The sequence below is a fragment of the Zootoca vivipara genome, chromosome 9 (assembly GCF_965207765.1).
Source record: "Zootoca vivipara chromosome 9, rZooViv2.hap1.1, whole genome shotgun sequence".
NCBI lineage: Eukaryota > Metazoa > Chordata > Lepidosauria > Squamata > Lacertidae > Zootoca > Zootoca vivipara.
The window spans coordinates 9,377,481-9,390,146 of record NC_142592.1 but is presented as its reverse complement, the minus strand read 5'-3'; positions in this window follow the sequence as shown (position 1 = coordinate 9,390,146).

Here is a 12,666-nt window from a genome sequence, read left to right as displayed (position 1 = left end):
GCACATTGAAAATAGTCACATTTGGTCTCTATTTTTATATTTGAAAAATATCTAAGTGGCATCACAAGAGAATTGAGATGCATCCGGTATCGCACAGAAATCATTCAGAGCTTACATTAAAAGAAAGCAAAGGAACCAACATTCTTCACTAAGATCCGCTTACTATATTTCAGAGAAAGAGAAATGAGTTATCCTTTTTTTTTTCTTTACAAATGTATAAGGGGTTGGAAAACCTCCTCAGACATCAAATATCGAATTATAACTGTTTCTAAATCAGGAAGGATGACCATTTCCCCCTATTTTCACATCAATATCATTCTCCCTTTTAAAAGGGTGCGTCCAGACAACAGCCTCTTATTAATTTATTTAGACTCATCTCACCAATACATAGTACGGGGTGCATGAGAAGTACTACTGTATAACAAGGGACAGAATAGCTGTCAATAGCCCTTGACAGAATAGCTGTGAATTCCCTTATAATTATATATACATACATATATATATATATATATATATATATATATATATATATATATATATATGTATATATGTATATATATATGTGTGTGTATATATATATATATATATATATATATATGCTGGAGGAGACTCTTGAGAGTCCCATGGACTGCAAGAAGATCAAACCTATCCATTCTGAAGGAAATCAGCCCTGAGTGCTCACTGGAAGGACAGATCCTGAAGCTGAGGCTCCAATACTTTGGCCATCTCATGAGAAGAGAAGACTCCCTGGAAAAGACCCTGATGTTGGGAAAGATGGAGGGCACAAGGAGAAGGGGGCGACAGAGTACGAGATGGTTGGACAGTGTTCTCGAAGCTACGAACATGAGTTTGACCAAACTGCGGGAGGAAGTGGAAGACAGGAGTGCCTGGCGTGCTATGGTCCATGGGGTCACGAAGAGTCGGACACGACTAAATGACTAAACAACGTATGTGTGTGTGTGTGTGTATATATATAACATTTCAAACTAATACAGATAGAAAATCAGGGATAGGTCAGTCAGTAGAGCATAAGGCTCTTAAACTCATGGTTCTGAGTTCAATCTCCACGTTGGGCAAAAACATTCTTGCATTGCAGAGGTTGGACTAGAGGTTGGACATTTTTACGCTGTTTGTTATAGCTTTATCAACCCGACTCATCAAGGGTTAACTCAGACTCCGTGTCGACTGACTGGACATTCCATGAGGGGAGGGGAATGGTTGAATGTTTAAAGAGAAGGGACAGTCGTTTGGTCAGTTGAGAAGGTGCTGGGGGAGCGGGAGTGTGAGGGTGGTTGTAAATAAGATCTAGGAGAGTAGGTTTAGGTTAGGTAGTCGTTAGGTTATCTAGTACATGAGTAACAACGTTATTACCATTGTAACTAAGCTTGTACAACAGGAATACCTAAAGCAACCATTACGTTCTTGAGAAATAAAATTTCCAGTGTTAAAGTGCCAATCAGAAAATCGTCTGTGTTAATTTCCAGCCAGGGTACATGAAACTCATTCATGAGGACACCCATTAAAAGGACAACATTTCCTTCAAGAGTGGAACTGTTAGTTGTGTCTTGGGGGCGCACCAAGAGGGCGAGCCAGGCAGACAGGGTGTCATAAAGTTACCTCAGGGAAGGGGCAAGCTTTTACAGAAAGGGATTCTTAGAGGCAGAACTCCCTATACTGTGGACACAAGGGATATAGGTACCTGGCCACGGTTGTGCTGGAAGAGGACTCTCTTTTGTATAAAAGAAGAGGAAATAGAATAAAACCCTCGAGTGCATGAGGGAATACAGAAAGGCTAAGGGGAGCAATAGGGGGGAGGCTGGGCTTACCCCAGACCATCCCTGTTAGTTCTGTTAATAAGTGAGAGGTAGAATAAATAAGACGGAAGCAAGGGTATTTCGTCCCACCTTGTGTTCCCTTCCAACTCTACAATTGCAACTTGTCTTCCAAAGGGCAAAGGACTTCATGTGTTGACATGAAACTTGGTCATTTTGTGACAGGCAACTTGTGATGGTCTTCTCCTTGCCTCTTCTTTCTGAATTACCAGGAGGTTTCCCATCATTTGTTATCCATAGAAACTGCAACCACTAGTGGTATAAATATAATTGCTTGTTTGTGGCAAGCATTTTACCTGTGAGTGAGTTGACTTTTGCTCACTACAGTTGACGTTCAGAAGGTACCCTTCATTCTCACTGAGTCAGATTAGCTGTGGACTGGATTTTTCATTTTGGACCCTTTCCTACAGCAGGTCACTTGACTATTTAGCTTTTCATAATCTGTCCCTGTTCTTTGGCAGGCACCTTTGACATCGTGCGAATGAGCAAGGGACGTTAGCCGCCGATTTGGGGTTGTGAGCATAACTCTAGGGCAGGAATGGACTAGAAAGTGGATCAGGATCTACTGGGAGGAGTTGCAGTAACTCAACAAGGTACCCCAATTCCATTTTGTTAGCAATCACAGAAAGCTTTCATCCAAAGTAATCAGAATCCTTGATGTTCAGGAAATCAGGCAAATATTTATACTCACAAATGTGCTCATGGGGTGCACCAATGACTGCCATTTTGCGGTTGACTCTGTCTCCCCAAACCAGCATTTTGGATTTGATTCCAGTTGGTGGACTGTGCAGTCCTAGCTGGTTGTTTTTTAAATATTTAAAACAAAAGCATACATAATTCCCTTAATCCAGTGGAGACTCCCTGTAGATCAGTTGTTTTGACGGGTCATAAAACCAGTGCTTTTTTCCTGGGGAGACGCAGGGGTACGCATACCCCTAACCTAAACATTTTGTGAATCTAAGTTTGGCCTCATTGAGGGGCCGTTTTTCAATATGAGTAAGAAAATGAGAGTACCCCTAAACATTTTTTTAGAAAGAAAGAAAAAAGCACTGCATATAACTATGGGAAATATCAGCTAGCATCACCTCCTATTCCTTCTACCAGAAGCATGGGATCTTAGGATCCTTGCAATTTTGTATCGCTAATATCTGTATATTTTACACTACAGTGCTCTCTGTACCAAATTCAGTCAGGATGCACTGAGACAACTAATTCTGCTCCTACTCAGTTGTCTGTTCTTCAGTGCCCTAGAGCCCTAGTGCAAGGGTTGCTAATCTTTTGAAGGCCAATTAATCCTTGGCCAACCCTCTAGGGTTGCTGTCAGCAATGAGTGTGGCCGGAAGTGGGTATTGTTAACCAACAATCTCATGGACACGGGCCAATCCTTCAGGCACACTGTACAAATACCTTTCTGTACTTCTCTTGCCCAGGCCTGCAGATAGACCCTCAGCCTCTCATTTCTTCTCGTTCAAGATTTTCAGTAGGGATTACCAGTTACAAAATGCATTTTTAAGGTATTTCTAATAAAGGACTTGTCCAATAAAACCTATAATTGATTTATCCGAGCAATTAGGGGCAACGTCAGTTAATGCAATGTATAATTAAGAAGTTCTAAAATGTAAAATATCCTCTAACCCCTTTGATTGTATAATTATGGACCTCTCCATTCTTGAAATGATAGATTAACAGCAGCTGTCTTGTCAATGCCCAGAGAAGAATTAACTTACGGATCCTTGACCCCAAGCATTTCCGCTGAAGCATAAAGTACCTAAAAAAAGAACTGGCCATTCATTTATTCCACATGCTTATGTATGTGCCAAACATATTTAAATGGTGCAACTTGTGTGCAAAAACAACGTGCAGGATGTCAACCGGGAACAGGATTTTGTTTAGCATGAACTAGTAAAAAGCTTCAGGTATGTAGCCGTGTTGGTCTGATGCAGTCGAAATAAATAAATAAAATTATCCAGTAGCACCTTAGAGACCAACTAAATATGTTCTGGATATAACCTTTCGTGTGCATGCAGAACATACTTAGTTGGTCTCTAAGGTGCTACTGGACAATTTTGGTAAAAAGCTTGGTATAGCAGGAGCTCTGCAGAAGAATCTGTAGAACTGATCTCTGAAACACATTTGTACCTCTGAGAAAAACAACAACAACAGCAACAGATCTACTCCATATTCATAGAATTTTATTCCATCTGATTGCAGAGGGGGGAGAGGTGCGAAAGCCTGACTCACTCTTATCAACTTGGCGGGTTGTCATTTGGCTCCACAATTCCCAGCAGGTTCTGTCTCTGTGGCCATAGCTCAGTGGTAGGGTGTGTTCACATCAGCACAGCTTCAGTTCTTAGTTTCACTGAACTAGGTGGAAATTTGACACCTTCTGACATGCTAAGACTGATCCTATACTGTAAAATTTTAGACTACAGAAGGAATGCATGACCCCTTGGACCTGTGGGTTCCATATGCTGTGGGACCAAAGCAACCACCATCCCTGGGAATGATCATAGTTGGAGTCCAACTTCAGGCCTGACTTAACCACAAGCAAGTTCCAATGAGTTGACTCCACAGTAAAACATGGACGACAGCAGGGCACTCCAACGGGCAGCTGGATTTGTAACCTGAATTTTAATCTCCTGTTTTCTGACTTTTAATAGGGAAAGGCTTTCAGGGCCAAGGAGATGGTATGAATGGTTTGAGATAAATTTCGTGAAAGGTTGGTTGGCTGGGTGGCCACCTGTCATGTATGCTTTATTTGAGATTGCTGCATTACAGGGGTTGGTCTAGATAACCCTCCGGGGGAACTGCCAACTCTACAATTTTATGATTCTATGATTCTGTGAGGCGGAATAAGGGATGGGCGACATCATGCACTAGGGGCAGAACAAATCAGTTCTGCTCGGTAACTGCCATTAGCATTTACATAGTGAAGATATTTACATGGTCGAAATGAATAAAAAAATTAAATAATTGTCCAGTAGCACCTTAGAGACCAACTAAGTTTGTTCTGGGTATAAGCTTTCGTGTGCATGCAGACTTCTTCAGATACACTGAAAGCTTATACCCAGAACAAACTTAGTTGGTCCCTAAGGCATACCTTCCAAGTCTCCCGCTGAAAAATACAGGATCAGCAGTGGCGCGGCACCTGAAGTTGCATAGAAGCAACTTCCGGGGCCGTTCTTCCCATGTGTGGGCACCGGAAATCGGGTAGACCGGCACCGGAAGTCGCTTCTATGCATGCCCGGCAGCCATCTTGGTGGTGGCTGCATGGTGGCAGCCATCTTGGTGGTGGCAGCGCCCATCTTGGTGGTGGCTGCATGGTGGAGGCCACCACCAAGATGCGTAGAAGCGACTTCCGGTGCCACTCTGCCCGATTTCCGGTGCCCACACATGGGAAGAGCGGCACCCAAAATGGAGGCTCCCTGGCAGGTAGGAAATCCAGGGGATTTCCGGGATTTTTCTCCATTCGGGAGAACAGCGAGAAGTGGATTAAAATCCGGGGGTTTCCCGTGAAAAATGGGATACTTGGCAGCTAAGCCCTAAGGCACTACTGGACAATTTTTTAATTAATTTATTTATTTCAACTACGTCAGACCAACATGGCTACCTACCTGAATATTTACATGGTGTTAGTGTTAATGCAGAACAGATACACTCACACATATTGCAAATCAGAAGCCTTCTGATGGTGACAGTCAGAAATTGAAAGGAATGGGACACATTGCATTCAAACTAGTTAGAACTTGCTCAAAAAACGACGTTTTGAGACTTTCTGAAATGGAAGCTAGCGGGTCTGTAGAAATCACAACGAAGATAGGCCCTGTTCATGACATCTGATGTGCTAGTTTTATTTGTCTAGCAATTATTTTCCCCCCCTCTGAGAAAGCACGAAATCCATTCCACCTGTAATCCAAACTGTTAACAGTCCAAGAACAGCTGTATTGTCTAATGTTCAGTGTATCTAGAGAGGCTCTGACTTCCCAGAAAACCTGCTTCAGGGTTGGCTCTCAGGCTGTCAAGAACACATCCTGCAATCAAAGAAGTTACAGCTACAAGAGTTTTCCAGACAAGAGGCTTGCTAAATGGGAAAAAAGCAAATGGTGGCGTTTTTAAACTCAACATAACAGGAAGAGATGCCCCATTGAAACACTGAGTATACCCTCGAGTTTAGCAATGTACAAATATGACAGTTTTGGTTTCTCTCATTTTGTCATTTTCCTAGTCTTCTGTTCTGCACGTATCCATTTCAGTTTGTGATATGTATTTTTAACTTCTCCTTAAAATCTGTAAGCATTTAGCACGAACTTCTCCTAATATATACATTCTTGTGTGCAATTTTATCTTGTGTACATACTTCTGCGAGCAATTTCCCCTAATATATTTTGTTTTAGACGACACTGGCACAAACGTATGGATTTTTACGCACACAGTCCCCTAATATACACATTTGTGTACATGGCGCTTGATAAGAGAACAGCCTCGCAGAAGTTAGAGAAGTATGAATTCCAGACTGCAAATTGATTTGGGAAAGGGGAATTACGTAAGTTTGCTTTGAAATCCCAACTGAAGCAAATTTCCCCTTCCTTTAGTAGCAGTGTTCACTACAAATGATGATGATGATGATGATGATGATGATGATGATGATGATGATGATGATGATGATACTCAGTCTAACTCAAACCCTTTGGAACAAGCTTAATTTCAATGGAAATAAAATCTATGCAATCCACAAATGCAAGGCATCCAAATATCATGAGCATAGAGCATTCATTTCTGTTCTAGTGTTCTCATCATGCACAATACACAAAAATAAATCCAGCCCAATTCTGAGCACTTATTGGCTGTGTTAGCAATACAGTTGACCCCATAATGTCTACGAGGCATAACAGTATTTTAATGTTATTAAGTGAAGTTATTGAGTTATGAAGTGACGAACGCCCCTTTGGACTCATCATTGCATGAGAAATGAGGAGTCTGCTTTCATATGTGTGCTCTGGAGACATTCATCTAAGATTATCATACAGCTTTATAGCATGCAATGTCCATCATTTGTCATATTATGCTAATTTAAATGAGAAACTTTTGCAACTAGTAGCATTAAACATCCTTCTTAGAATGGCCTTCACGATGAAATGTAATACTTGGTCATGCGCCCAGTTCTCAAGAGAATATAAATACAAGGCCATTCCAAATTTACCTAAAATAGCACAATTATATTGATATTTTGGGGCTTTGGTATCTATTTTGGATTTGGGGGATTCTTTGCTTATCTTTGCTGCAAAGTGCTTTGTATTGCAATTGTGGTTTTTTCATGTACACTGCCCAGAGAACTTTGTTTATAAGACATGGCAGAAATAACTGTCTATAAGTAAAATGAAATAAATGTGAATGGCGGTTAACAATTTCAATTTCTCTTGCCAAAAGAGTGAACATGTCAAGTTCACTACACTCAGTGAAACCCCTTTTTTCAAGAGGAAGCTCAGGTCTCAGGACTCTAAATCTGAGGGTTCCATATACCGGATTATGGGTTGGAGACAAACCAGAGAAGACCCACTTGAATTGGTCATGACTAACTTGTCCGATTGATTTTAGTGGGTGAACTTTAGGCACAACTAAGCCTCAACCGGCCCCTATGTATGTGTATTGCTGTTCTGTTATCAGCACACAACACACACACAAACTAATATGAACCAACATTTAAAGCTATCAGGAAGCGTCACTAATATTTTTCTCAAGGTAGAAGAGTTTGGATTTGATATCCCGCTTTATCACTACCCGAAGGAGTCTCAAAGCGGCTAACAATCTCCTTCTTTCTCCCCCCCCCTCCCTCTCTCTCTCTCTCTTTCTCTTTCTCTCTCTCATCTTGTCAGAATGATGTGTGTCTGATGTGTGATCTGGAAAATAACATATAATAAATGGTAAGAGTGTTCCATGACCAATGAACTGGTGACAATTCAGGTGTTAGGTGTGTTTATTGTGGACTCCTTCTCAGTTTCCTGATTTTTCCAAAATGGAAAATTTGAGCTTTTCATCATCTCTTACCTCACTTCACTCACACCATTATTTGAAGGAAAATACCCAACAACATTATTTGAGGGAGGAAAGAGAGCAAATGTCTATAAGCTCTGTTGGACTTAACATTTTCCCCTGCAGTCTTGCCTCTCTGTGAATTGGTCTGTGGTCTGTTGGTCTGTGAATTGCTCAAGAGGCATTTTTTGGCACACATTTGAGATCTGAATTGCAAACTGTTTTGATTCACCTCCCCCAATGCATGACATTGAGTCCATTTTATGACTGGCTGAGCATAACTTTTAGCATCAGGTTTCCAGAGACTGCTCACAGTTAGAGATGGAGATTTGATTTCTACAAATATTCTCTTCCCCCAACTGACCCCTCCTCTTCCTTCATTGGAATTTGCTGCTACCAGGAAATCTTCTCCAGTAATACAGTTTACTTGGGAAGAAAATCTTTAAGAAGAAGAAGAAAAAGAAGACAAAGACGACAAATATAATTGGAACCCAAAGAATCACACATCTAGTTCCACAAATAAAATGAGACTTGGGGTTTCGGTTTCTGCGCTAGATGTAAACCACATCTGAAACCAAGGTGACTTTCAAAAGTAGATACTAATATGGTTTGCTAAGAGTGCTGAGAGTTGTTAGGAGACTACTATTCTCCTCACAGAGCTGTAGTTCCCAGAATGCAAGTACAGTCATACCTCGGTTTTAAGTACACTTCGGTTTGAGTACTTTCAGTTTAAGTACTCCGCGGACCCATCGGGAACGGATTAATCGACTTTCCATTACTTTCAATGGGAAAGTTCGCTTCAGGTTAAGTATGCTTCAGGTTAAGTACAGACCTCCGGAACCAATTGTGTACTTAAACCGAGGTACCACTGTAATGCACAACGGGAGCTCTAGACCATAGTACTTCAGCTTGCAAGTGATTTACTGTGTGATTTCACATCAAACAAATAAAAAAGGGTCTTCATGGTCTCCAATATCCGCATGATTAGACTTGTCAAAGCCTAGATCTTTTAAGCACCCTCCATTGCCACCTTTGTGGTGTAGAGAACTCTGGGTATGCTCTCGTTGCAGGAAGTGCCCCTTTTTCCAGGGATGGTCCCAGATTTACAGAAGCTGCCCAGGGTTTTTTTAATCCTGAAATGCCCCACTTTTTTCTTAGGACGTCCCTATTTTCATCGGAGAAATGTTGGAGGGTGTGGTAGGACGTATCTATTTTCACTGGATAAATGTTGGAGGGTGTGGAGTTATGTGACCCCCAAGCCAAGGAGATAAGTAACTGTCTTCTTCTTTGGTGATCACTCGTAGCCAAGTAAGATTGTCTTCCATGAACACAGTCTTAACAGTGAGTCCATAAGTGACTGTGGAGGCCAATTCTGGATCCACACGTCCTTCCACAGTGGGGACATTGGTTTCCGGGCGGGAGATGATCACGTGTGGATTTGTCAAGCGTGCCTTCCTCTTAGAACATTTCTCCCTTGCATCCTGAGTTGAAGTGCCTTCAAAGCCCATGACAACTTTGGTAAAGGCTGTTCTCAAATTGGAGCACTTGCAAGCCAGCGCTTGCCATTTGTTGGTGTTTATATTACATTTTTTAGTCTTAAAAAAAGATAACATCTGAAGGCAGCCCTGTATAGGGAAGTATTTTTAAAGTTTAATGTTTTATTATGCTTTTATATATGTTGGAAGCTGCCCAGAGTGGGCAGATGAGATATCATTTGTAGTCAGATGAGATATTATTTGTAGATGTTGTTGTTTAGTCGTTTAGTCATGCCCAACTCTTTGTGACCCCATGGACCAGAAGCACGCCAGGCTTCTGTATTCCACTGCCTCCCGCAGTTTGGTCAAACTCATGTTCGTAGCTTCAAGAACACTGTCCAACCATCTCGTCTTCTGTAGTCCCCTTCTCCTTGTGCCCTCCATCTTTCCCAACATCAGGGTCTTTTCTAGGGAGTCTTCTCTTGTCATAAGGTGGCCAAAGTATTGGAGCCTCAGCTTCAGGATCTGTCCTTCCAGTGAGCACTCAGGGCTGATCTCCTTCAGAATGGATAGGTTTGATCTTCTTGCAGTCCATGGGACTCTCAAGAGTCTCCTCCAGCACCATAACTCAAAAGCATCAATTCTTTGGCGATCAGCCTTCTTTATGGTCCAGCTCTCACTTCCATACATCACTACTGGGAAAACCATAGCTTTAACTATATAGTAAATATTATTACTACTAGTACTACTACTACTACTATTAAATAGGGCGTCCCAATTTTCATCAGAGAAATTTTGGAGGGTATGGAGATCTCTAGGCATACTTTTCAGTCCATACGCCCTACTTACATGTCACCAGGCATACCTCTGCTGTCTTTCTCATAAACACTTCAAGGTTCAGCTAAAGGAGGACTTTTCTCAGTATTAAAAAGGGATGGGGAAGAGAGAAGATAGCAGAGATTTGCAGACAACAGTAGCCAAAGAGCCCCTGAGACATGAACGCAAAGCAAAGAATATATGTATTTCTCAAAAGGAACATGTCCCCGCAGTGCAAGTCCAAGACAGTACTGGAAGACAAAAAGCCCTCCATCTGGAAGAAACAAATGCCAGTCAGGCCTGGTTAAAATATTAGGCATGGTGAAAGAAAGCCAAGAGGCTCCTAAGTATTCTTCTAGTTGCACTGAGCTGCATAATTTTGTAACTCCTCTAAATTAGGGAGTTGAGAACTATCCCCAGAAGAGTGCTACCGGCAGTGCAGTCCAATGAACTATAAATATTGCCTGAGTCATTCAGAAAAGCATTGCCTATGAACATTTCCATAACGCTGAATGAATCAGATCCCCAGCGGAGCAGCTCCTACGCAAGGAATTACAATGAAATGGGTGGCTCAGGCAGTCAGCCTGGTTGTATCCCTTGGTTACTTTCCCCTAGAAGGTGGAGGCAGGAGTGAGCAGGAGGTGGCATTGGCAGAAGAAGATGAGGGAGAAAGAGCAGAGGAAGGAGGAGGATGGGGTGGAACGCTTGCTTCACAGCAAAGGCAGGCACAGACCCTCCAAGTGTCCCTATTTTCCAGGGACATCCCTGATTTAGAGAAGCCATCCCAATTTCTGATTTGATCCCGGAATGTCCCACTTTTCCTTAGGATGTCCCTATTCTCATTGGGGAAATGTTGGTGGGTATGGAGCTATCTGACTCCCAAGCCATCTGAAGGCAATCCAGTATAGGGAGGGTTTTTTTAAAAAAAAAATATTTTCTTATGTTATTATATATGTTGGAAGCTGCCCAGAGTGGCTGGGGCAACCCAGTAAGGTGTGTGGGGTATAAATAGTAAAGTTATTATTATGGAATGGGGTGTCCCTATTTTCACCCTATTTTCACACCTGCATGTGATGGCTTGTGAGGCCTCCTTTTTTACATTATAATCCTCATCTTGCAGAAGACTTTCTCTTCACGCACAGTTATTAAAGGCTGGTTTAGGGATTGGGGAGAAGTTTGGTTCACATCTTAGTGTTTGTTGTTTAGTCGTTTAGTCGTGTCCGACTCTTCGTGACCCCATGGACCATAGCACGCCAGGCACTCCTGTCTTGCACTGCCTCCCGCAGTTTGGTCAAACTCATGTTCGTAGCTTCGAGAACACTGTCCAACCATCTTGTCTTCTGACGTCCCCTTCTCCTAGTGCCCTCAATCTTTCCCAACATCAGGGTCTTTTCCAAGGATTCTTCTCTTCTCATGAGGTGGCCAAAGTATTGGAGCCTCAGCTTCACGATCTGTCCTTCCAGGGAGCACTCAGGGCTGATTTCCTTAAGAATGGATAGGTTTGATCTTCTTGCAGTCCATGGGACTCTCAAGAGTCTCCTCCAGCACCACAATTCAAAAGCATCAATTCTTCGGCGATCAGCCTTCTTTATGGTCCAGCTCTCACTTCCATACATCACTACTGGGAAAACCATAGCTTAGTGAAAGTCAGCCTAATTTGCAGTTTCCGAAACAATATGCAAAGCGAAAAACCTGTAACTGATGTTTATGATGCAGTTCCCCAACCATATTTTGTGCCCAAAGATGCTTAGTGAAAATAACAAAAAAATGTAGTATATTAGAGAGTGTTGCTTGCAAAAATGTGCCAATCGGGCAAAATACCATACAAAATAGTTTAAATTAGGAGTGATGTCCACTAAAGTGCTGATGAATTATTGTGCAGGCTGCTTTCTTCAGCCTGCACAATAGTAGGAGTCATTGAGGTAACAAGGTGTTCTGTGCCAGTGAGCCCCGCTCTCTCAAACATCTGGTACTTAGAAAGACAAAAGTTGGAAGCCGGTTGGGCAGCTGAGAGACAGAGCTATTCCTGATTTCTGCTGGAATCCAAGACTGTGGCTATAGGAGAAGCAATATCCCCTTGGGATGTTAACGCTGTGAGCTGCTCTATCATAGGCTCAGGTTGTATATATTGTATTGGCCCGAATATAAGCCGCACCCGCAAATAAGGCACACCTTTAAAATTCAGGGGGGAGAGACAATACCCTAATATAAGCCAGTCTCTTAAAATTGGGTTACAGGCTAAAAATCGCTGCTGTTGGTAGAATTGTACTCCCAGCCAATTTAAGCCTTTGATCTTGCAAGCCCGCAAAAGTTACCGTACCATCGCTAAAACCACAAATCGCTATTCACTTGCTACAATTCTGCAGGCACTCACATCCGTGAATGGCAAGTGAATAGTCTCAAGCTCACAAATCAGCAATAAAACTTTTTGTTTGTTACGTTTTTCCCGTACGTCTGTTTCAGCAGTGATATTGTAAAAGCCCGTTTTTGTAAGGTTGCGAATTTAAGCCGCA